The sequence below is a fragment of the Scophthalmus maximus genome, chromosome 1 (genome assembly GCF_022379125.1).
Source record: "Scophthalmus maximus strain ysfricsl-2021 chromosome 1, ASM2237912v1, whole genome shotgun sequence".
Taxonomy (NCBI): Eukaryota; Metazoa; Chordata; class Actinopteri; order Pleuronectiformes; family Scophthalmidae; genus Scophthalmus; species Scophthalmus maximus.
Window position 1 is genome coordinate 7,911,255 of NC_061515.1, and position 23,227 is coordinate 7,934,481.

The 23,227-nt window shown below is 44.4% G+C and overlaps 1 long non-coding RNA gene across 4 annotated transcripts in view; it reads right to left on the reverse strand.

The window, feature by feature from the left end:
* Positions 1-8,412: 8,412 nt before the first annotated feature.
* The window catches only part of LOC118312925, a 74,105-nt gene continuing 59,290 nt past the window's right edge, over positions 8,413-23,227 (reverse strand). For all 4 annotated transcript variants that reach the window (XR_004794343.2, XR_004794344.2, XR_004794345.2 and 1 more), the window contains 2 exons: positions 16,347-16,568; positions 8,413-9,162 (listed from right to left, as the gene is read on the reverse strand). This is a non-coding gene — a long non-coding RNA (uncharacterized LOC118312925). The remainder of the gene's footprint in view (positions 9,163-16,346; positions 16,569-23,227) is intronic.

Sequence of the window (23,227 nt, forward strand, 5' to 3'; positions counted from 1 at the left end):
GTCTCTCTATGAGGTGATCTCCTCGTCAACAAGGTTCTTTCCCAGTGTTACGTTAGAAGCCAAATGTGCTGACTCGCCGCATTGACATGATGTCAACTCACTGGTATGCGCCTCCACAACCCTCCGGAGGTGGAAGGGCGAGTTTATGTTTGATTGACAGTTGGTGAGTCGGGCAGCTGAGTGTGGAATGTGTTGTGAAAGCACAAACACACACACAAAAACAAAGTGAAGGGGATTATGACTGGTTGACTGTACCTACTCAGCAATTAAGTGTGAGATGAATTGGTTGGTTGTCCCTTCATTGGACCGTTATTAGCCAAGGTGCTCCTCTCTGGAAACCGTTAAATATGCGCTAATTGACGTAATTGCGCTGAAGACGACAGAACTCCTGCGGCATTGCACAAGGCAACGCGTTTTTCCCCTCGGTGGGTTAACAGTGAACTAAATGGCAATTGAGAAAATGTTGCAATTCGGGGAGAGGAGGCAGCTGTGAGAGGAAGAGATGAAAGACAGCAGGAAGGGAGGAAGACAGAGAGAACGGAGACTGAAAGCAAGAGGAAGAAACATTGTGTGTGTACACAGCAACTTTGTGTGTGTGTGTGTGTGTGTGTGTGTGTGTGTGTGTGTGTGTGTGTGTGTGTTTTGACAGCATGGAGTTGAGGTCATGGAAACTTAACCGCCTATGTGCTTTGGCCTGTGGATTAGCCAGGACATGCCTCCACCCTGCCAGGAATGCTTCTTTATCACACACACACACACACACACACACACACACACACACACACACACACACACACACACACACACAGACTTACTGTACACACACACACACACACACACACACACACACACACAAGGTCAGGCTTGGAAATTCGAGTAGTGTTTGACATGACCTTGTTAGGCCACCTCTACGAACCAGTTAAAAAGTTTATAGGATGTATAAATGATCCATCCACAGCACTAACCCCCTATCGCATAATTTATTCTTGAAGCTGAAACACTTTGTGTATTTATGATCTTACCAACTCTTACACTTTCAAATGTTGATACTTGTAAATATTTAAATGTGTGGTAAATGTTTGATTATTTGTGTATAATTAATGCATCACTTACTGCATTATTGTCCCCCCCCCCAAAAAAAAAGCTTGAGCATATATTTTTTAACCTCCCTATCAGTGTATTTTTACTTGATAGATCATTTATGCTGCATGTGCAACATGCATATCACTGTAGTAGATCAGGAGGAGTCCGCCTGCAAAATAATCTGTCATGGAGATTAGATCTCATCAGTGGCATTCAGGATTCTGCTCGGAGTTTGAAATATTGTTCATTAAAAAGACATCAAATCATGTGACAAAATGAAAAGGGAACTATATGTTTTTCAGAGATATGATATAAACCAATTAGGAATTGTGTCTTTTCTCGCATGATCTCCAAGAAGATGTCTGATAAACAAGCATTCACTTTTCATAACTCCATATCAAGAAGCTTCTGTGCTGTGTTGGCAAACCAAAAGCAGCCCGTTTCCCCGTTTTCAGATCTTGATGATCTGCACAAGTGGCTGGATGAGGGCAGATATGTCAAGCTTTTTATGTGATACAACGAAAGTGCTTAAAATAAAGGATTCCTCTTGGAAGTCCCCAGTATGTTCAGTTCCCCTATTTCATCTTGACCCAATTGGAAATAATTAAATTAGAATACCTGCATGTGTTTGTTTGTCATTATGAAAATTGTATACAGTTTGTATGTTTTAAACATATCGAATGAAAGCGAAAGTGTTTCACTGTAAGTTAATAAGATGTCTCCCGAGTACAGCACGTTCTCCAACCAGATAAAATCCACCCACCACCTGGAAAGTGTTACAGTAAGTTACAGTGGGGGCATATCTTTCCCCTCGACGAACAGGAAACGGCTTATTTCTCCTGAGTAGGGCCTGTCCCGGCGAGGGAAGTGGCCAACCACATGAAGCTAGCGAGAGATCCAGTCTGTTTGCACACGGTAATTTGCACAGGTGAGAGGATGGGCTGCTGGGGATGAAACACAGCGGAGCCTTGTGTCGTTCCCACCGCGAGGGGGAATGCAGGTCATTTGGAGGAGGCATGAATTCCTCTCATTCATCAGTCCCAGACTGAGATTTGTTCGGGCTTCGAATCACATCTGTAAAACAAATATCTTTTTTAAACAACTTCAGAAAATACAGTAGTCAAATAGGGCAAATTTCAAAGTGGGTGTGTGTCAAGGATGACACTTAGCGAAATCGGTATTTGATTCTAATTAACCTGAAAACCTACTTTATAAACACACACACACACACACACACACACACACACAGAGAGAGAGAGAGAGAGAGAGAGAGAGAGAGAGAGAGAGAGAGAGAGAGAGAGAGCACAGTGATCTTGGAATCTAAGTGGCTAAAAGTGACTTTACACTAACAAACTTGAGCCACACCTGTTAAAAACACAGTCAACACCAGTGCCACCTTGTTCTAGGGGTGGAATGCTTGAGCTGGGTCAGCGGTCAGCATCTCTCATCATTTTTTCAGATGGCATGTTTTCTTGAGAAGCCTTTTTTTTTTCTTTTCTCCACGTTTGTGTGAATTTGAACAGGGTCACTTTCCTCCAGTTGGAAAACATATGCTTGAGGGTGATTGGACTGAAAAGGAACTTCCCCATAGCAGGCAAAGGCTGTAGGCTCCAGCTCCAGTTCAAGTGAGTGAATCATAGTCACCGTGTTGTATGTGTTCATGAGAAGGAGGGCGAGAGAGAGAAACAGCGACAGTACAGCAAAAGGGCGTCGCACACCGATGCAACGGTTCAAAACACTTCCTGTGGTGTAAAAAATAAATCTATTATCATTATAAAACTATATATATATAAACTACTATATATAGTGTGTATATATAACATAGATATCCCTTTTAGCCTATATCTATATACAACTTGCGTGCAGGGTATGCACTGCCCCTTCCATGCCTTGCATCAGGTTTGTGATAACGTTGTCGAGTCGGCAGGACAAAGTCACAAATGTGTCACCACAAGACCCACTTGACCTCGTGACATCCGTACGCATCGACATCCCTCCCGCAGATCTGAGCCATTAATGTCTGACGAAAGAAAAGGGTTTCATAATTAACATGGCCTCAACATACGGCCGCCTCGTTGACAAGATTCGCTTCAGTTACAAGCCCTTGATCTTAGTGCATTTCTTAAATATCCCCTCTTTATTCTTCCAGCATCCACTTTCTCCATTGTTTCCTTACCTCTCACTCGTTCACACTTCCTCCAGCCCTCCGTCTCCCGCCAAGGTCACCGAGGAGGGTCACTTTTTCTTACTTTATTCTATCTTTTGCATAGCAACCATCCATCCTTCCTCCCCGTGGCGCTGCCTCTCTTAGGAGGTTATTCCGACTTGTTTACCACTCCCCCCCCCGCCCTCTTTTCTCCTCCAATCACTCACTCATCCATCATCATCGCTCATCATCCATCACTTACACAGCCATCCCTCCGTCTTTATCATCCGTCTTTAGCGGCGGCTGTTTACGTGTGCTCGACTCCGCGCCATGCTGTTTACTGACCGTCCTTGCTCCTTTTTTTTGGACGACTCTCCTTCAACTCTTTTGCCTTTTCTATTTATTATAACTTCATCCATCCTATTCGTTCCATCCATCCATCCATCACGTCAGAGCTGAGGTCTCGAAGCTTGCTATGTACGAAAATCACCACTTTTTCACTTTCTTTCCATTCGTCCATCCAGCCCTGTCACCTTTACCATAACTCAGGTCCTATTTGCCGCTACCTATTACACCCCCCCCACCCCAAAAACCCCCTACACACAAATACACAAAAACACCTCCTCACCTTTCCTACTTGCTCTCTATCGCTCTCTCTCTCTCTCTCTCTCCCCTTCGCCCTCGCTCTTTGACGAGTTCTTTGAGGATATTTCGGTTTGTCTATCAAACGTTCCCCATCTTATCCTCCCTCGTCCGCCGCCCGTCCACTCGCCCACCCTCTTCACCCAGTGGCACCAAAGTTGTTTCACTTGCAGTCTTGCCAGTCTCTAGCCAATTATGTTGTCGATGCTTATTTCTCTCCTCAGATGAAAGGCAGTGGAGGGGAGGGGGGAAGCATAGATATCTTACCAAAACAAACCAGACCAGGCTGTCAACAGCACTCCGCAAGATGGGACTGTGTGTGTGTGTGTGTGTGTGTGTGTGTGTGTGTGTGTGTGCGTGTTTGAGAAAGAGGGGCAAGCATATGCACACATACAGTAGTCGCACAGAACCAAACCCTGCCGGATGTCCATCTCACACTTTAGAATATATTTATTTTTCCTGCATTATTTTATGCAGCAGTCCCCCTTTTCAAATCCAAGTCACAGACTGACCGGCTGCCCTCTGTTTCCTCTTCAAAGAGTGGGATTTTCACAGACCTTGAATGGGAGAATGGGTGAGAGGGAGAGAGAAGAAACACAGCTAAGGTAATAACCCGATTTCGCCTCAGTTGCTTTTGATTTAAGAAAGGAAGAGTGTGTCAGGGAAACAGCAGGCGCTCTCCTGTCTCGATTTCATGCCAGATTTTTGAAGAGAGAGGCGAGAGAGAGAGGGATGGAGGCACAGAATGAAAGCAGAGACAAACCGAACAAAGAGAGACAGAGACAGTGAATCACACCCCCATGCCGATGAAATGAAGGGAGCTGACACAAAGGGACAGAGATTGAGGAAACCATTGGGAAAATGGGTGCGCTGCTGGGGGAGAGAGGGTAAGGGAGATGGAGTCGGACGAGTAAGGAGGGTATTACCGATGAATGAACCTTGAATAACTCAGCCATTCCAGGAGCACAGGAATGAATAAATACCTTCCATAATTTCACTCTTTTTAGAAGAGTAAAGCAACAAGATTTTATAATTTTTTTTCTACCAGCTTGATTCTTAATAAGTCAGCAAACATGACAGTGTACCTGACACCAGATAGCAAGGGAGACACCCAGACAACCAGACAGGCAGGGACAGAGAGGCTTATGGGTAAACACAGCCTTGCATGCCACTCACACCACCCAACCCACCCACCCACCCACCCACCCACCCACCCCACCCACACACACACACACACACACACACACACACACACACACACACACACACACACACACACACACACACACACACACACACACACACACACACACACACACACACACACACACAGCCAGTTGATTACCCCAGGTGTCTATATTCACACGAGGAGCATTTGAATTTTAAACTCCTCCAAAAACATGTGTCAGCCCTCAGCCGCGTGCCTGTCACCCTGTTACGCCCTGACAATAGCAAGAGCACAATTCATGTAAAGCTGGGGAATGTGCCAATTTACCCCAATTTCCTGCTTATAGCATCACATTTGAGTTTCGAATGTGTATTTTTTTAGCATAATACATGAGGCGTGCCATTTTCCTTGCCAAAAGCATCTCCATATCAACGAGGATGTCCCAATTTGCCGTCCTTGAAGCACATCCCAATTTGGTGCTTAAAACATTACAGTGTTAGCGGCGATATTCAAATGTGCAGCGCTGCATGGGGGGGAGGCTATTCGAGTGCATTTTGCCTCTCGTGTTTTCATGCAGTTCTCGTGTTTTTCAGCATGTACACCAAGGAAAAAGAAAATACTGTAAATAACCCTCCTCCAGCCGGTTTAATAACACTATCTAGGTGTATTAGTTGTGCAAGAAAGACAGTAGGCTAGGAAGTCCCTTCACTTTGTTTTACCCATTTGTTTTTTATCAAAGTTGCACGTTAAGTGAGACTGTGTGCTGTGATTTGCAGCGGATGCATGTTTAATAATAATGTTGTTATGTACAGTGAGTATACAAGAGTTTTGTCGTGCTTTGTTTGACTGTTTTTCCCCGTGAGAGTCACAGATCGATGCACAACTTACAGTGAAAGGGACAAATTAAAGTTTGGTTTGCAGCTTATTTAAAAAAAAAAAAGGTGGTTATACCACTTGTTGTCTTTGAAGCTGATGGTAAGTGTCAGCGAAAAACTACAGGCATGATACAAATAGGAAATGAATAATGGAGGCCCCTTACAAGTCAAAATTCCAATGACCATTTATAATTCTTCAAGGTTAAGTTTACCTTTGTTTCCTTTGTTTGTTTGTGTTGAGCAATAATGACATTGGGGAAAGTTGTTGTTGTTCGCAACTGTGCCTTTGCAATTGATTGGAGCGATCAAAGCGACTGATGCGCAGTTTGCGGCCCTCACCGCGCTACTGTTTGCATGGACTTTGTCTGTAATCGACTTTGCGCGAATAATTCTCGTCGAGTCATAACAGCACGATTGCCTTGTTAAGGAGCAAACAACCCCAGGAAAGAAATTCATTGTGAAGTGGATGACATACAATCGTATGGACAATGTCATACATAAAACGTTCCGCGCACAGATTTAGCGAGCATCCAGGGATTGAATGTAAGCTTGTGCATAGGACTGAACAGCGCATGTCTATTTCAACAAAATGAGACCAGAGTGAAGCAGACTTAAGGAAGGTTGATACAGGTGCCGTCATTTATGGAATTCAAATCATTTCCCAACCTTTCGCATTGGATACAGAGGGGGAAACTGATCAGCATTCAGATCCTTCTCTGCGGTTTCAGACATCTGCAGAGATATCAATTTTATGTCCAATGCAAGGGATGGATTAAAATTCCAACCAGCCGTTTCAATATGCTATTCCAGTTTTGAAGGGCGACTTTTAATAAGGTTTTATTGAGTAAAAAAGGACGACCTTTGAGATTTTTGTGTTTCTTTGTTGCATTGTCTTTCCCAGAGAGATAGAATCATAATGCACCACACTGGCCTTGTGCAAAATGCGATTGTTCCAACTTGATTTAATCAACACACTTTCTATTGTTTACATTTTTGTTTTCTCAGTTTTCTTTTGGATTTTGTACTCACACAGCTCCTGCTACACTTTCCAACACAAAGAAGCCGATGTAATGAGAACAGCTCTTGGCTTCGCGTAAGGATGAAGAAAGAGAAGAATAAGATTAGAAGAGAATGACTCAAGGAAAAAGTACAGTGTTATTCTGTAAGCCTGCCTTTGTGTACAATTGATTATGATTAAATCCATGGTTTTATGGTTGCCTTTAGGAATGGTAAGCAGCTCCCCTTCTATCCAGTCATCCATCTATTCATCAAGCTTTCTTCACTCTGCTGCAAATGTTCTCTGGGCCAGGCTGGGGTTTTTTTCTCTCCTGCCTGTCTGTTGGCCTCGTTGTCTTTCTTTCTCTCTTTCTCACTTGTTTATATAGCAGTCACTTGTGTGTGTGCGTGCACATGTACTATTCCCATACCGTAAATGCATATAGCAGATCACATTGTTTTCATTTGGCTCCTTGCCTGCTACACTTCATTTTGACGACTGCTAAAAAAAACAACAAAAAAAACTATGATTATGGTTGTAAAAAATATTGCAGCGGTAATATGATCGTAACAGGGCACGGGAATGAACATGGTGCGTATACTGGATATTGGGTATTTGAGGGGCTACTCTGCCATATGTTAACTTGAATTAGAAACGTTCAGCCTGGGACCCAGAGCTCATTTAATTTGCTCTGCCAGACTCGTTCTGCTTCCCGTCCACTGGGAAGCGATTTCCCTCCGGCAGAAAACTCGCGGGTCCAATCACAACTGATTATCTGATAATGGGAGGGGTTTATACCGTGACACGCATTGAAGTGGCCAAGGCTGCCGCTGATGAATGGGCATTTGACCAGATATGTTCAAATTTCTCCCACAAAAACGGCAACACTTGTTCACAGACATTGTGGAATCACCATCACATCATCTCCTCTCTGCACGCTCTCGTCTGTTGACACTTTGCGTCGCTCAACAGACTTGACATGATCCGTTGTTCTCGTGGTTGCAGGTCTATCCAATTGTGTCCGGAGGCATTTTGTTCTGCGTCCGTTGGTAACGCCTCTTGCAAAAATCGAAAATGGACCGAGAGGTCCCAGACTAACACGCATTTGAGTATTCGTCTGGCCACGCCAGGCTATGAGTGACCATCTGCAATATAGACTTGAATCTCCATCATAGCTTTTGCGTTTATTTTTTGGTGTTTGAAAGGAAAAGTAAAATCAGATATATGATCGTATTAATATGAGTTAAAAATCTTCTTTACACCTGTGAAAAAAAATATATAGAGCTATATCAGTTTTGATATTGTATATTTACATGTTCCATCTGTATTTACATTTTCAGCTTTGAGCCATCTTCATTGAGCATGTTTAAGGTTTTAGTAGTAAAAGAGAAAAAAAAGAAAAAACACAAATTGAAAAATAATGATTTGTCTGCAAGTACAACATATAACATAATTAATTGTAAGCAGCGTTGTGATGGGAGAAAAAAAAGCTACCAAACAATGACATGGTAATCATTCTTCTTTTAATTTAGAATATAAGGGTAAAATCAAAGGCATTAAAAAAAACTGGTTGGTAACAAGAATGTGTTTTCTGCAAAGTGCAGTGACTTCACATGACAGTACATTTCCAAGCATTACAGTAATATTAACATTTTAAGCACAGTTAATTTCAAGATAGTGTAGCTGTATTGTGGTAGTTTTAATGATAATAGTTCATGGTCTTACTCATTATCAGTCACACAAAAATTGAATGGACACACACATGCAGATTGCTTGTGTCATTGCAGTAAATGCAGTGGCCGAAATGTGCGGTTGTAACACATTTAACAATATCACATAGGAGCAAGTGGTATTCTTTCCTGCACATATTCTTACAATCAAGGGCTCTTACAATGACTCAAATTAAAACTCCTATTAATCCCACGGTGTAATCCCTCCATTGCATGGAGCACTCTTTTCAGCTCGAGTGTGGATTAGAGAACAGTGAGACCCTGTGTTGGTGGTCACTGGTGTATAACACCTCATAAAGATAATATGCTGTGTGTGTGTGCATGCGTGTGTGTTTCCTGCTGTGCTGGTGGTCAGCTTTGTGTGGCAAAGAGAGCTTGCGTGTGTGCGTGCGTGCGTGCGTGTTCGGGGGTATGTTGTACATGTGGATAATGTGCTTCTTTTCTTCCTTTGTGGTTACCTGGTGAAGGGGAAAATCCCTATGAGGTGGTCTTCTTGCAATGTGGACTACAAAGAAGGGGGCCTGTAACAGAGGAAACAGTGAATTACTAAAATAAGCCCACTGAGTGGAACACTCCCTCTAGTCCGAGGGCTCAGAAACGGCATTGGGAGGGAGAGTTTGGATGCAAAATGCAGACATGGGGACAAAATACCAGAATTTAGTATTTCATGAAGTTTGATGCATGTGGACCATCCAGAAGAGCAAGTGCTCCCCACGTACTCAGCGGCCTTATAAGGGCGTAGCACCCTAAATAAGCTTCTTCACAATATCATCTTTTCTTCATCCTAACAACAACTTTGACTTTAAAGCAGCATTTGGGCACATTTTGTTAATCCCCCCCCCCCCTCCTACCCAACCCCAGCAATGCATCTCGTTGCTCACACTGTGTCCCTTATTTGTATGTACAGTATCTCTAAGTATCTATAAAAATCCTAATTCCAAACCTCACGGTGAAAGGGAGAGCTAATGCACCTCTTGACCCCCACAGCATCTCATTCCCTGAGATCATTTGTGAAGCCCAAATTGGAATATGTGGGCCAAAACGCAGATGGTGAATGGGAAATTGAAACAGCAATAATAATAAAAAAAACAAAAACAAATTTATCCATCTGCTTCTGTATGGGAAAATCTATACTGTACAGCCTTCACACAATCATGAAAAGATATTGGTCAGAGAGATGCACGGCTGCACAGCTCTCACTGGAGCTTGGAATGAATGTATTCATCACGCACTGTTGTCGCATCCCAAATGGGGACAATCTTAAAAGGTGGTCCTAGACATGAAAACAGTTTATCTTCATTTGAAGCAATGATGCATAGTGGTGTGTGTGTGTGTGTGTGTGTGTGTGTGTGTGTGTGTGTGTGTGTGTGTGTGTGACTTTGTATGTAGACGTGCATCTATGAGATATTCAGCATGTATATATTCATGGCTGACTATTATAGCCATGACAAACCAGCCCCACAAGTCCACAGTGGCAACTAAGCAGATATTATTACATCTTAGCTTCACCATGAGCTTATAGCACAGTAAATAGCCAAATTACTTGTCATGCATGCTCACAACTTACTTTTTTTTCCATACCGAAGCCACTATTTCAAAACTCATCGTACAGTCTGCGCCACCAACATGAATCCTGACCGAACAATTAATCTCACTTCCACCACCGACCCATTGTGCATGTCTTAGAATAAGCTTGTTCAAGCAGAACACCGGCAACAGTTCTCGCTCAGAAAGCAAACACTGTCAGTCACAGCACGCTGACTTAAAAACCCCCCACTAACAACAGAGAGCATCACATGGATGTTGAACTTTTATCTCTCGAGGTTTAATCATTTTTCACATAAATCAGTATTTCTGTACATTATAGAACAAGAAAATCACATTTTACTTTATTGAGTGTACCAAAGTGTATGTAAGAAGAAAGAATCGGAAATCACTTAATATCCTTTATATTGTTTTCTATATCCTTGCATATAGTAATTTACTTAAAAATAAAAGGTTGAAACAAGTAAAATCCGAAAATCCAGGGCTGCAATAGTGACTACAAGAGAACCCTCAAAACAACAACGTGTACAGTATAATCACTCACTAGTCCCTCTCTCCTGCATTTGGCCACAAGTTCTCATCAACATCACCGGCCTCTCTCTCTCTCTCTCTCTCTCTCTCTCTCTCTCTCTCTCTCTCTCTCTCTCTCTCTCTCTCTCTCTCTCTCTCTCTCTCTCTCTCTCTCTCTCTCTCTCTCTCTCTCTCTCTCTCTCTCTCTCTCTCTCTCTCTCTCTCTCTCTCTCCTTTGTCCTCCACACATCCTCTCTCTATCGCTCTCTGACACTCTTCTTTTCCCACCAACCTTTCTTCCATGATCCATGTTTCCTAACCAAATTCTTCTGAAGCCTTGTGCCTGTTTGGTAACGAGACTAAAAACCAATGTGTTTGTTTATAGGCTTTCAGCTGAAATGGCAATCAGCTATGTTCAGAATGATCACCATTTCATTGTAATTGTAAAGGTTCTGCAAGGAACCTAAGACATTTTGATATGGTCTCTGCAGAAATGTTCGACATTTTCCACCATTCTGTTTTTAACAGTATTGGAAACTGTGCTCATTGAATGCCTTTTGCGTGAAAGCAATGGAAAATGATTGACAGTTGATGTGTGCAATATGTGCTCTGGATGTTCTGTTTAAAAAAAAAGAAGAAAAAAACACGGGTGAGCAAGCACAAAGTGTCAGGTACAGTGCAGAACAAAAATCTCCTAATCCCCTAACTCTTTGCTACTCATTATTATTTCACAGGGCGGCCGTCCCAAATACATAAGGCCCTTACCCTGCTCAGCCCGGGCTGCCAAGCTCCAACTCTGGGGTTTGATGTTCCTCCAACCTCCAACAGACTATGATTATTTCATTCCTTTTTTAACATAATGCATCAATTATTCAACCTTTGCTAGACCACATTTGATTTGGATTTTTTTAAACAAAAATAAGTGTGTGTCCACCCATCTAAGGGGGAGATTGAATATGAGATATTTCCCAAAGATAATACATCATGACTTAGATGAGTGATGGATGTGGAAGGGGTGGTGCAGAAGTGGGGGGGGAGGGAATAAATGAATGCACTCTGCAATAAATTGCCTCCCTTTCCTCGCGGCAAGCTGCCCACACAACAAGTGTCACTGTGACAGTGGAGTGTGTGTGTGTGTGTGTGTGTGTGTGCCAGTGTGCGTGCTAGTGACTTTTCTTGTAGTTCTTCCACTGATGTGTTGAACTGCTGCAGCAGCACTGAAACAAACAGATTAGACTAATGTACATTGACACCAATTCATTACCTGCAGGTTTTGCGCTGCAATTAAGTAACGTTAAATACCCATCGGGTAGTGATAGTAAACTTTTACCGTATCAGTGTGATGGAGACCTAAAAGTAATAACTTTCCCTCAAGCATTTCACTGTTAAATTAATTAGCGAGTGATGTGCAGGTCCCTCGTTAATTCATACCTTTACAAAAAATGCTCGCTTTATTCTTTAGCCTCATTCCCTCACCCACTCCCCCTTTCCCTTTTCCTGTATCATCCTCTCTCTCCCCTGCCATTCGTCTCCTCTCCTTACATCCCCATCCCTGCTAATGAGCCCAGTTAAATCTATGCCAAAACACAAACAGCGAGAGGAGAAGAAGTAGGTGCAGTGCTTACTGGAAGCTCTGTTTGCTAAAGGATTCATCATGTGAACCGTTTTCAATAAATAATAAATGCAAACGCTGACTTTTTGTCTGCAGACGAGACTTCGGGACATGAATTATGCATTGTTATTCCTGGATAGGGCAATACAGGGACAGAGTGGCAGTATGTTGCATGTGTGCATGAGTGTGTGTACGTGCAGTAGATCCCCGGTACGCGCCGAACACAGTTTCTGAGGCTCGCAATCAAGGCCATTATGTGGCCACAGCTCACTGCCTCTACAACTCGCTTTGTGCCCAAACACATCTGCTGTCCAAGCATTGAACACCTGGCAGTTCATTTTTGACTTTGTGTTCAAATTCAACTCCAAGGGATCAAAAAAAAAAAAAAAAATGCACCGTTCAATTATTACCATTAGCTTATCAAGTCTCTTGATAAGCTGAATGATGAAAAGCCGCATGTGTGTGTTCTCAATCTCCTCTCGTGTGCGTGGGACGCGTGCCCTCCCGGCCCATTTGTGTTTACGGTATTTTTCTTTCTTCCCATTTGATCTCCACTCGCTCCCTTCGCTCTCCTCTTTTTCCTGCTTTTTCCTACACTCTGAAATCATTGCGACAACAAAGGAAGCCACGTTCCCGCCTGACGCCGCAAAGGTTCCACTAGCGACGCTCAGATGGATGCGCGCGCTTGTCTTTTCTCATCGCTTGTCAACGGGGGAGCACGAGTGGAAAAACTTGATTGAAAATCAGGAAAACAGGGAATAATTACAAAGAGGAGAAAGGCACCCATCCACCCGCGACAGCAATCATCAGTGATCTCTGCTGTCATTTCCCTGCGCAGTAAATAATTCATCAAAAGAAACAAAGGGGAAACAAATATGCAAATAAACCCCAAAAAGGCCAGTAACATTGGCCTACTGCCACATGGGAAGAACAGTCGTGGATTATTATCATGGCGGGTTATGACTGATGAATTTGAATTCCTCTTGTTTCATCTACCTTGACAGTCCTGAAGTCACACACGCACGGAGAGAGAGAGGCAGAGAGAGAAAAAATCGTGAAGGGATTTGAGGGTTTGATTGAGGAGGGAAGGGAAGGAGGGAGGGAGGGAGGGAGGGATTAAGGACACGGGGAACAGAAGGATTGAGGGAGGGGGAAGGAAGAGGGGCAGTCGACATTGGAGGGGAGAAGAAAGAGATTTGGGAGGGGAAGGGAGGAAAAGGAGGGAGGGAAGCTTTTGAGGGTGTATTCGACAGCACTGTGAAAGGTAGCCATCAAGGGCTTTGATGAAAAGTGCAGGCCTTCTCAAGCTTAGAAGTGACAGCATATGATTTGGTCAAAGCATGAAGCTTTTTCAAAGGTAGACATGCTCACTCCCATTCATCTGTCCCGGGCTGCGTATAACTTTTGGGCTGAGCTCGAGCAAAATTCTGAATTGCTTTGACAGATTGACTGCATGTGGTATTGTCCCCGTGACTTACAGGCAGTGGGCTGGCAAGGAAATGTAGACATCCCGAAAATGAAGGGGGACTACATGCGATGTTTCCCAAATAAAAAATAAAAAAAATGTCCAAGATCAGCAGCTACGCGGAAAGACACATTCTTATCGAGGGAGTGACATTAAGATGCGTCAGTATGTATGCCTCAGAGAAACCTCATTATCTTTGTCCTGGGTTCTTTAATGGGACCCAACTGACAGTGCTTAGTCAAAGTATAACAGCTAAGCCTGGAATCATTTATGAGAAGTCCAAAATCATATCTGTGAAAAGTCATCTTAGAAACCCAGGAATGCAGTGCATTGTACACAATACAAAATAGCCCCCCCCCCCCCCCCCCCATTAATTAATGCTACAAACACTTGTATGGATATTGCATGTGTTTTGTCTACATATTGTAACACCTTGACGTGCGGACACTTCTGTGCAAATGGCCACGTAGTTCTCTTGGAGTGGCGCTTGAGGCTTATTAGCAGTTTGGCTTTGTAACAGCAATATGGACAGTCTTTCAGAGCCAACGGTCGTTAAAACTGAGGGTTGGGGTTTACAGTCCGAGGTCAGGCAACAAGCCTGTCAGATGATACTGGTGTGTCATTTTTTATACACACACACACACACACACACACACACACACACACACACACACACACACACACACACACACACACACACACACACACACACACACACACACACACACACACACACACACACACACACACACACACACACACACACACACAAATATATAATGGTGGAAATAACATGCAATTTAACACCTACACACACTGATGACACTGCTGCTGTGCATGTAAAGGGAATGCATGTGCACAAAATTGAGCATGCATGCCGATGAGGCTCTTGTCTAATAATGGTGTCTATTTTTCTCTCTCTCACTAAACACACACACACACAGACATACGCACGCACGCACACGTTCTCTCTCGCTCGCTCGGTCTCTCTCTCACACTCACATACAGATAATAGTGTCTAATTTAGACCCTCATATCTGTAGAGTTCTCCAGAGGACTAGACCTCATCAGGAATATATTGGTGACCTACATACTAGACACACACACACACACACACACACACACACACACACACACACACACACACACACACACACACACACACACACACACACACACACACACACACACACACACACACACACACACACACACACACACAGAGAGAGAGAGAGAGAGACAGACAGACAGACAGACAGACAGATACACACACTCTCACACACACACACTCACAGAGAGAGACAGACAGAAAGACACACACACTCTCACACACACACTCACAGAGAGAGACAGACAGAAAGACACACACACTCACAGAGACAGACAGACAGACACACTCACACACACACACACACACACACACACACACACACACACACACACACAGAGAGACAGACAGACAGACAGACACACACACACACACACACAGAGAGAGAGAGACAGACAGACAGACAGACAGACAGACACACACGAACACACACACTCACAGAGAGAGACAAAGACAGACAGACAGACACACTCACACACACAGAGAGACAGACAGACAGACAGACAGACAGACAGACAGACACACACTCACAGAGAGAGACAGACAGGCAGACAGACACACACACACACACACACACACACACACAGAGAGAGAGAGACAGACAGACAGACAGACAGACAGACAGACAGACACACACGAACACACACACTCACAGAGAGAGACAAAGACAGACAGACAGACACACTCACACACACAGAGAGACAGACAGACAGACAGACAGACAGACAGACAGACAGACAGACAGACAGACAGACAGACACTCACAGAGAGAGACAGACAGGCAGGCAGGCAGGCACTCACACACGCTTTGGCACAGCCACACGGACACCTACAGCGCGTACAGGCCTCTGCAGTGCATGCCTGCCACACAGACATGTGCACAGGAACATGCCTGTACACTCTCTGGGTATAACGTGCCCACACAATCAACAGGAACACATAGAGACACAGACATGGAGTAAACATGTCTACATGCTGTATAAATGTCTGTGTCCACCCACTCCACAAGAGAAACAGAAATACTCCCACTTCTTCTTTAAAAAGGTCAAAAATGTCCTTCTTATAAAGAAAAACAAGAACTAATATATTCATTGTATAAATGTATGTGAATTTTATGGAGGGGGATGTTGTGATGCTGGTGAAGTAAAGTCAGAGAGTCACACTATACTGTAACTTGGTGCTTTGTAAACTACTTGGACAAGCATTTACAAGTCAACAAGATCAAATTTGAAATTATATTCAAGTCTATGATTATTTTTGTTAGAAGTCTGACAAAAATGCTGGACTCTTTAACATTAGTCCATCTTATAGAGAAAGATACTTTGATCTGCCTTTTTTCTTTTCTTTACAGTGAAATCAAAGTTTCACCAGCTCAGTCTTCACAAAAAAAAGTTCACTTTAAGGCTTTATACTGTGCTACATGTGGTGATGCACGATTTAGGATTCCAGGTAGGAACAAACATACCTGAATGCTGCGTTCAGTCGCTATCCACTTAAAGCAAACACACTCCTCTGCTGGGGGTAGTGATGGAGTAACTGTGCTGTGTGTTTCTGGTGGGAAGGACAGGAATCACTGCATCCACGCTGTATTATGCATTCTGTTGGCACCAGACAGACCTCCAGTCATCATTTATCATTCATGGGCATCGTCTGTCGGCTTCACAGTCTACTAAATGGCCGAGAGGACCTGACAGGGAGCAGCAGAGAGGAAGAGAGAAAAATCTCAACAAATCACACCAGACGGCCTGACTCATGCACAGTTGTCGTCACAGCAGGCACCTAGACAGAAAGTAAGTCAGACGCACGAGGCAACATAAGTGATAAGATGACAAAGAGTGAGGTGTGAGGCGGCGTTAACGAGAGAGAATTACAAAGGGGACGGTTTTTAATACTCCTCTCGTACGGCTCCTGATATCTTTGAAGGACCCGGTGTCGTGAAAAGAGTCAAACTGTTTTGCGGTGGCGAGTTAAAGAGAGGTCTGGAGCCACTGCTGCGAGTTATCTGCCAATGTGTGGAGACACGGGCAGACGTTTGCGGGTGACTGTCTGCTCAGCACCATGTTTATTAAAGAACCTGACTCATACAGTGCATTGGAGGAAGATGGAACTGAGGTCGGGACCACAACTGGTGCAGAAATAGGCACTCGACCAGCATGGAAACACATTAACCATTTGCACGTTCATGGCCGTGGAGAGGGACTCGTACTGTACACAGTCCTGCTTCAAACGCAACGGGCAGGCACAATGCCTTCCGCCCCAGTCTTCATTTTAAATGACATTTTCTGGATTTAGGATTCGTGCCAGTCATTTAAAGGGCATCCAAGGAGAGAGAGGGAGTTTTGTTATTGTGACAACAAAATAATTTGATGTTTATGAACAGATATCAACCCCCGAGTCCGTATCTCCCATGCAGCTATCTCCCAGATTAGGTAACGCACAAAACTTCTGCTCCTCAGTTGATGTGAACCGGAGCTGGAGACGCACTAAATGTGCCTAGAAGGCAGACCCAGTCGCTGATTGTCTAATTATCTGTTGCCTCAGTAAATCAGACCCTAATTACAGGCAGATTGTGAGCAAATTGACCGGAATTCGAGCGGCGCTTTCATGTATGTAAATCTGGCCCCTCAGACTCAAAAGACCCAGGTAGTTCATTTCATTAACGGCAAGGACTCGTCTGAGGCAGGGGAGTTGAAACTCTGAACCCGGTAAGTTGATCAGGATGCTAATTGAATGCCACACAGACTCACACCAGGGAAAAAAACTGGCTTCCCCCGAAGGAGGACGAAAATTATTATCTGCCGCTGTAATTTTAGACAAAAAAAAAAAGGTAAGAGAGGCTCTTAGGCGATCAAATGAGGTCTCACCGCTTATGTCCAGGTGTGGAGAGGCTGACACAGCAGTCTGTGAGCGTTACCCGTGACGCAATATCACAGGATGGCGTAGAGTGCATCCCAAAAAACTAAAAAGGAACGAAACGCGACCAAAGTTGTGAAGAAGTTGCTCGCGAGCTTGTCAGGATAGCTTTTTCTATGGCAAGGCAGTTGGTCTCCCGCTGCCTCTCGGCAAGACAGATTGAATACAAATCATCTAAGACCTTGCACTTTGTTGCGTATGCAGTTGTAGATTGATACTAAAAGGTGACGGAGATCTTTTTGTTTTTTGTGAGGATTTAGCTATTCATCAGTACACTGTATGTAGATAACACATTTAAAGATTGATGCTCCTCTGATTGAGTTCTGGATGCTCTGTCATTTGGTTTTATCGCATGCGTGCAGTTAATTATCTTCTTACCGCCATCATATTTTATCAAGCCCTCTGTCTTTCTTCTAATTGCTCTATTATTTCCTTCTGCGGCTGCGGCAGCACCACAGATGAAACATGTCTTGCCAATGAGTCAAGTTTAAAAAAAGAAGGAAGCCAGGTTCAGTGTGACGGTGATGTGTCCCGATTGCATGATGTTATTTTCATGAAATGAGACGGGGGGGGGGGGGGGGAGAGAAACGTGAAGGAGAGGCCAATTTAATGGGACGGAGAACGTAAGAGAGACTGACAGACGGACACAGTTAAGAAGAGGTGGAGTGGAACAGACGGCATTTTGTAATCATACATTCGGCGTGCGCTACCAAAGAGCTGAGCCACTGTTATGTAAACCAGAATGAAACATTCATGAGCAAACCGTCGTCTCACTCCGGGCCTATCAGGACAGTGCGTGGATGACCCATATGGTGGGTTGGGTTGCTATCTGAAAACTCATCTACAGCGGACGCAAGGTAGGAGATGAGGGGCAGGAGCACGGGGGGTGCACGAGGAGGGGAGGAGAGGACCGAGAAGAGAGAGAGAGAGAGAGAGAGAGAGAGAGAGAGAGGGATTAGGCAATAAAAAGACAGATGAGATCAAGAGACGGCTCCGACACGCTCAGGCAGCGAATGCCTCGTGTGGGAGTGAACACTGTGATGTGGTTCGCTGGGACTCGGTCCCTGACTGGGGGTATACATGGGATGTTTAGAAAAGAGGCTGCGCTGTACGAAGTTGTGCCAGGTCCCACCGCACCACACCCCACCACCATAAGAAGAGGGGGACTTAGTGGGCTTTGGGCTTCTGTTGTGGTTTTCTTTTAATTCTCTCCCTCCCCTTCTTCCTTCTCTCTGTGACTCCCGCTCTGTCTTTCCCCTCTACTGTCTGTCTGTTTTCTCGGTCCAACGCTCCGGTTCCCTTCAGCTGTTCCTCTGCTTTTTCTCCTCTCTCTCGACACCAATCGATCTTTCTCCCGGCCTTAACCCGTTCATCTGTCACTTGCTAAACCGGCAAAAAAAAAGCGCGCGATCGCGTAAAGAACATTTACAGGAATCAAACGCCGTATCTGAAGAAGGGGGGGGGAGGACCACAGGAACAGGCGGCGGGAACGTCGCCGGCTCGGCAAATCTAGGGAGAGACGAGGAAACAGGAACATGAGAGCGTCTTTGAAATGTTTGAGACGGCGCACTGAGCCACTGGGACACTGTGGAAGTATTAGTTTCAGGGGGGGAAAAAGGCATATTGGTCCCACAAGTGGTTAGAGAACCTGATCTTTGAGGCATGTGTAGACCTAAGTGCTGTAACATGAACACAGGAGGAGTTTAGATTATGACTGTAATAAGTATAGGAACCTCCTGCCAGATAAACCGCACTGGCCTGTGATCATAAGGTGGTGGGCTTTGTTGAGGTTTAGGCCTTCTGTTGTGGTTGCTTTGTACTTCAGTGCTATTCTCCTTTTTTTTTTTTCCCCCCCCTGGGATTATTGTGTCATTCACTCAGCCTGTCTCTCTCTCACCCACAGTCTCTTTTTTCTGTCTCCTACAAAGTGTGACTTCAATATCCTGTAATGACTATAATATGATATGTACATTAGCCAGAGCTACGTTTTAACCTTTGATGTTTTTTTTTCTTCTCTTGCTTATACTTGTGTTTGTAGTTTCTTCCCTCCCCTCTCCTCTTTATCTCCGTTCTTATGTAAACGTTGCTTTGTCTTGGAGGGAAAAAAAAGAGCTATACATCCCCATCCATAAAAGAAACTTTCCTTCTTTCAACCTTTCTTCTCCGCCAACAAGGACACAGGCTTTATCAAGGCTCTACAGGTCTGAGTAATGCCAAACTGACATGTGTACTGCACAAACACACGCAACACCACACAAATACAGACAGAGCCATGGGTGCACTTACACACATGGAACATGACAATCAGATTTTCTGTCTATATGAATGCACACACAGGCACCGTCCTCTGTCATCCGCCCATGCATCGCTTCTTCCGCTGTTTCCTAAACCTCCAACACCCACTCGCTGCGTCTTGATTCAATTAAACTACAGTCAAGTCTGGATTGTGACATATACCCCACGAAGGGAAGTGGGAGGCGCATGTGTGTGTGTGTGTGTGTGTGTGTGTGTGCTTGTGAGGGTACATCTGTCTTGTGTGTGTGTGTGTGTGTGTGTGTGTGTGTGTGTGTGTGTGTGTGAGGGTACATCTGTCTTGTGTGTGTGTGTGTGTGTGTGTGTGTGTGTGTGTGTGTGTGTGTGTGTGTGTGTGTGTGTGTGTGTGTGTGTGCGTGTGTGTGTGAATCAGAAAACTTCATGACCTCCTTTGCCATGGACCTTCCTGCTCATTGTGCTAATGGATGAGTGAACTTTGACCCCTTAATACATTCTGTGCCTGCCTTCCTCTGCTGCTCTCCGTCTTTCTTTCTCCCTATCTACCGCTTTTTCTTTTTTTTTTGTTCTTTCTCTCCCTTCCTGTCTGTCTGTCTGTCTCACTCTCAATCTTTCTTACCTAATGAGACAGGGACTATCCTCCCTGTGGGGAAAGAGGTCAGTGCCCCTAACACACACACACACACACACACACACACACACACACGGAGATAAACATACAGACATAGACTCTACACATGCATACACATGCAGATAGGACACATGCAGACATGCACACATCCATACAGATAAAAGGACAAACCCCCACAGCCACAGCCACACACACAGCCACACACACACACACACACACACACACACACACACACACACACACACACACACACACACACACACACACACACACACACACACACACACACACACACACACACACACACACACACACACACACACACACACACACACACACACACACACACAGTGACCCAGAAATCCCATCTCTATTATGCAGAACATCAGTTAGCTGATGGTGGAGCTGATTATGCAGCTACCCTCAGCGAGCCCACAACTCCCTGGTGGATATCTGCCTTTAAAACTCCAATCCCAAATGTCTTCTTAGCATATCAATAGAGAATTATATATTCCTAAACAGTAGGACTGGCATACAGCTTTTTCACAACTTCCTCGTCTCATCGTGTCACTGGATGACCCCGTTGGAAAGAAGACGAGGTTTAGGTAAACATTTCCCAATTTAGGCATCTTAAAGTAACATTTAACCGACACACTGATGTTCGTTTGACAGAGGTTCCCCATCGTGAGTTGTTTATATTTCAGCTGCATCGTGAGTTATAGGGAAAAAAACAAGTTTGCAAAAACTTACTTGTTAAACTTCATAATTTCCTTTGCCATGTAACTTTTAGTTTGTGTGTAGTTGGTGCATTTGGCTGTTGGTCAACTCAGCAAACAAATTGTGAAAAAAAACGCCAGATCAGCCACAATTAATTGCTCCATTTCTCTGTGCCAATGCTTTTGCCCACACATGTTCAGTGACTGAATGTGAATCAAGGTTTACTTGAATGGGAACGTGAACCTCCCAGTAGCCGACTTCAAATTTCTGGGAGCGCCTGAGGCACAGCGCGGGGGGGGGGGGGGGGGGGGGGGGGGGGTCGGCCACTAATCAGACGGGACGGCGGTTCAATTCTTGTCCGCGTGTCTCAGTGTCCTTGGGCTGGACACCGAACACGTTGATCTCACGGTCACTCAAGCACCTTGTAAAGTCGCTTGTTGGTGAGTTTGCAGTGTGTATGAACGGGCCAATGAGATAGACAGTTTGGATAAAGGCACTGTAAACGTCTGCGGTACGTGACGTGGCAAAAGTTTAGCATCCTGCATATGTTGTTGATCAGTTCTAGGTTGGTTTATTTTGTTCCTTGTTGCAGCAACAAAGCATCTGACCTTTTTTTCCTCGATTTTCTTTAAAGCCATTGAAGCTCACGTGTGCCTCTAATGTTAAACTGCACCTCATATTACAATGCTACTAAGAGAAAAAAAAACATGCACGACCAATAATGAAAGCATAGAATAATAGAATTGTGAAAATATCCAGGGGGAACCCCTGTCTCTGTATTCAGTAGTATCTTAGTTCAAAGCAAACTTTTAAATGTGATTTAAAAAAACGCTTCTAGTCCCTTTACGCCTCACTTTTCTTTTCACTTTTCAACCTCCACTGACAGATGTTAATAATTAAAAAATGTCAGTTTAAATATCGCTTGTGGCAGCTCTCAGTAAACACAGTGAGTGCAGAAGAGTTGTCACGGCAAAACGAGTGAAGAAACGGCCTGATCCATGAGTTGATAGTTCCACAATGAAAAATCCCGACAGTCTTCTTTTTGCCGCATATACTGCATTCATCTCAAATCCAAACTACACGGTACAATGTGTACGAGTCAGCAACCGCACGGAACTTCAGATCACTCTACAAATACCTTGGCTTGACTGGGTCCCGGAGGACTGGCTTTATAGATTGGTGCAGTGCAGGGGTGATCGGTGGTGACCCTGGCAAAGATTGCTTGCTAAGCAAATAAGCAGAGTAATCTGGCTCCGTGTGTGTGCGCACATATCTCTGCCCGTACGTGCGTGCGAGCGTGTGCATATACACGCCATGTGCTTGTGTGTTTGTCTGCATAGTATGTGCCTGAGTGTGTCTGCAAATGTTTGTGTGTGTGTGTGTGTGTGTGTGTGTGTGCGTGCGTGCGTGTTTGTGTGTGTGCGTGTGTGTGTGTGTGTGTGCGTGCGTGCGTGCGTGTTTGTGTGTGTGTGTGTTTGTGTGTGTGTGTTTGCTCATGAGGAGCTGAGAATGCGGTGGTCCCATTGATAATGCCATGCATTGCCATTCTGCATGTTTTAGCTTTGTAATTGAAAGGCCATCTGTGGTCTACTGGGGAGGTTTAGTAAAGGGTAAACTACGAGGCTCATTATTTTAGGAGGAGGAGGCCCTCGGAGGCCAAAACCAATTAGTTTGTGTCCAGTTTAACCTTCAGAAAACTCAATTACCGCACGCAAGGTGTATGCATGTGCTGCATTCACGCATGCTCTTCGGGAGTTTTGTGCAGACTTTGCAAACGTGTTCTCAAACCGCAGGAATAAAACAAAGTCGAGTTG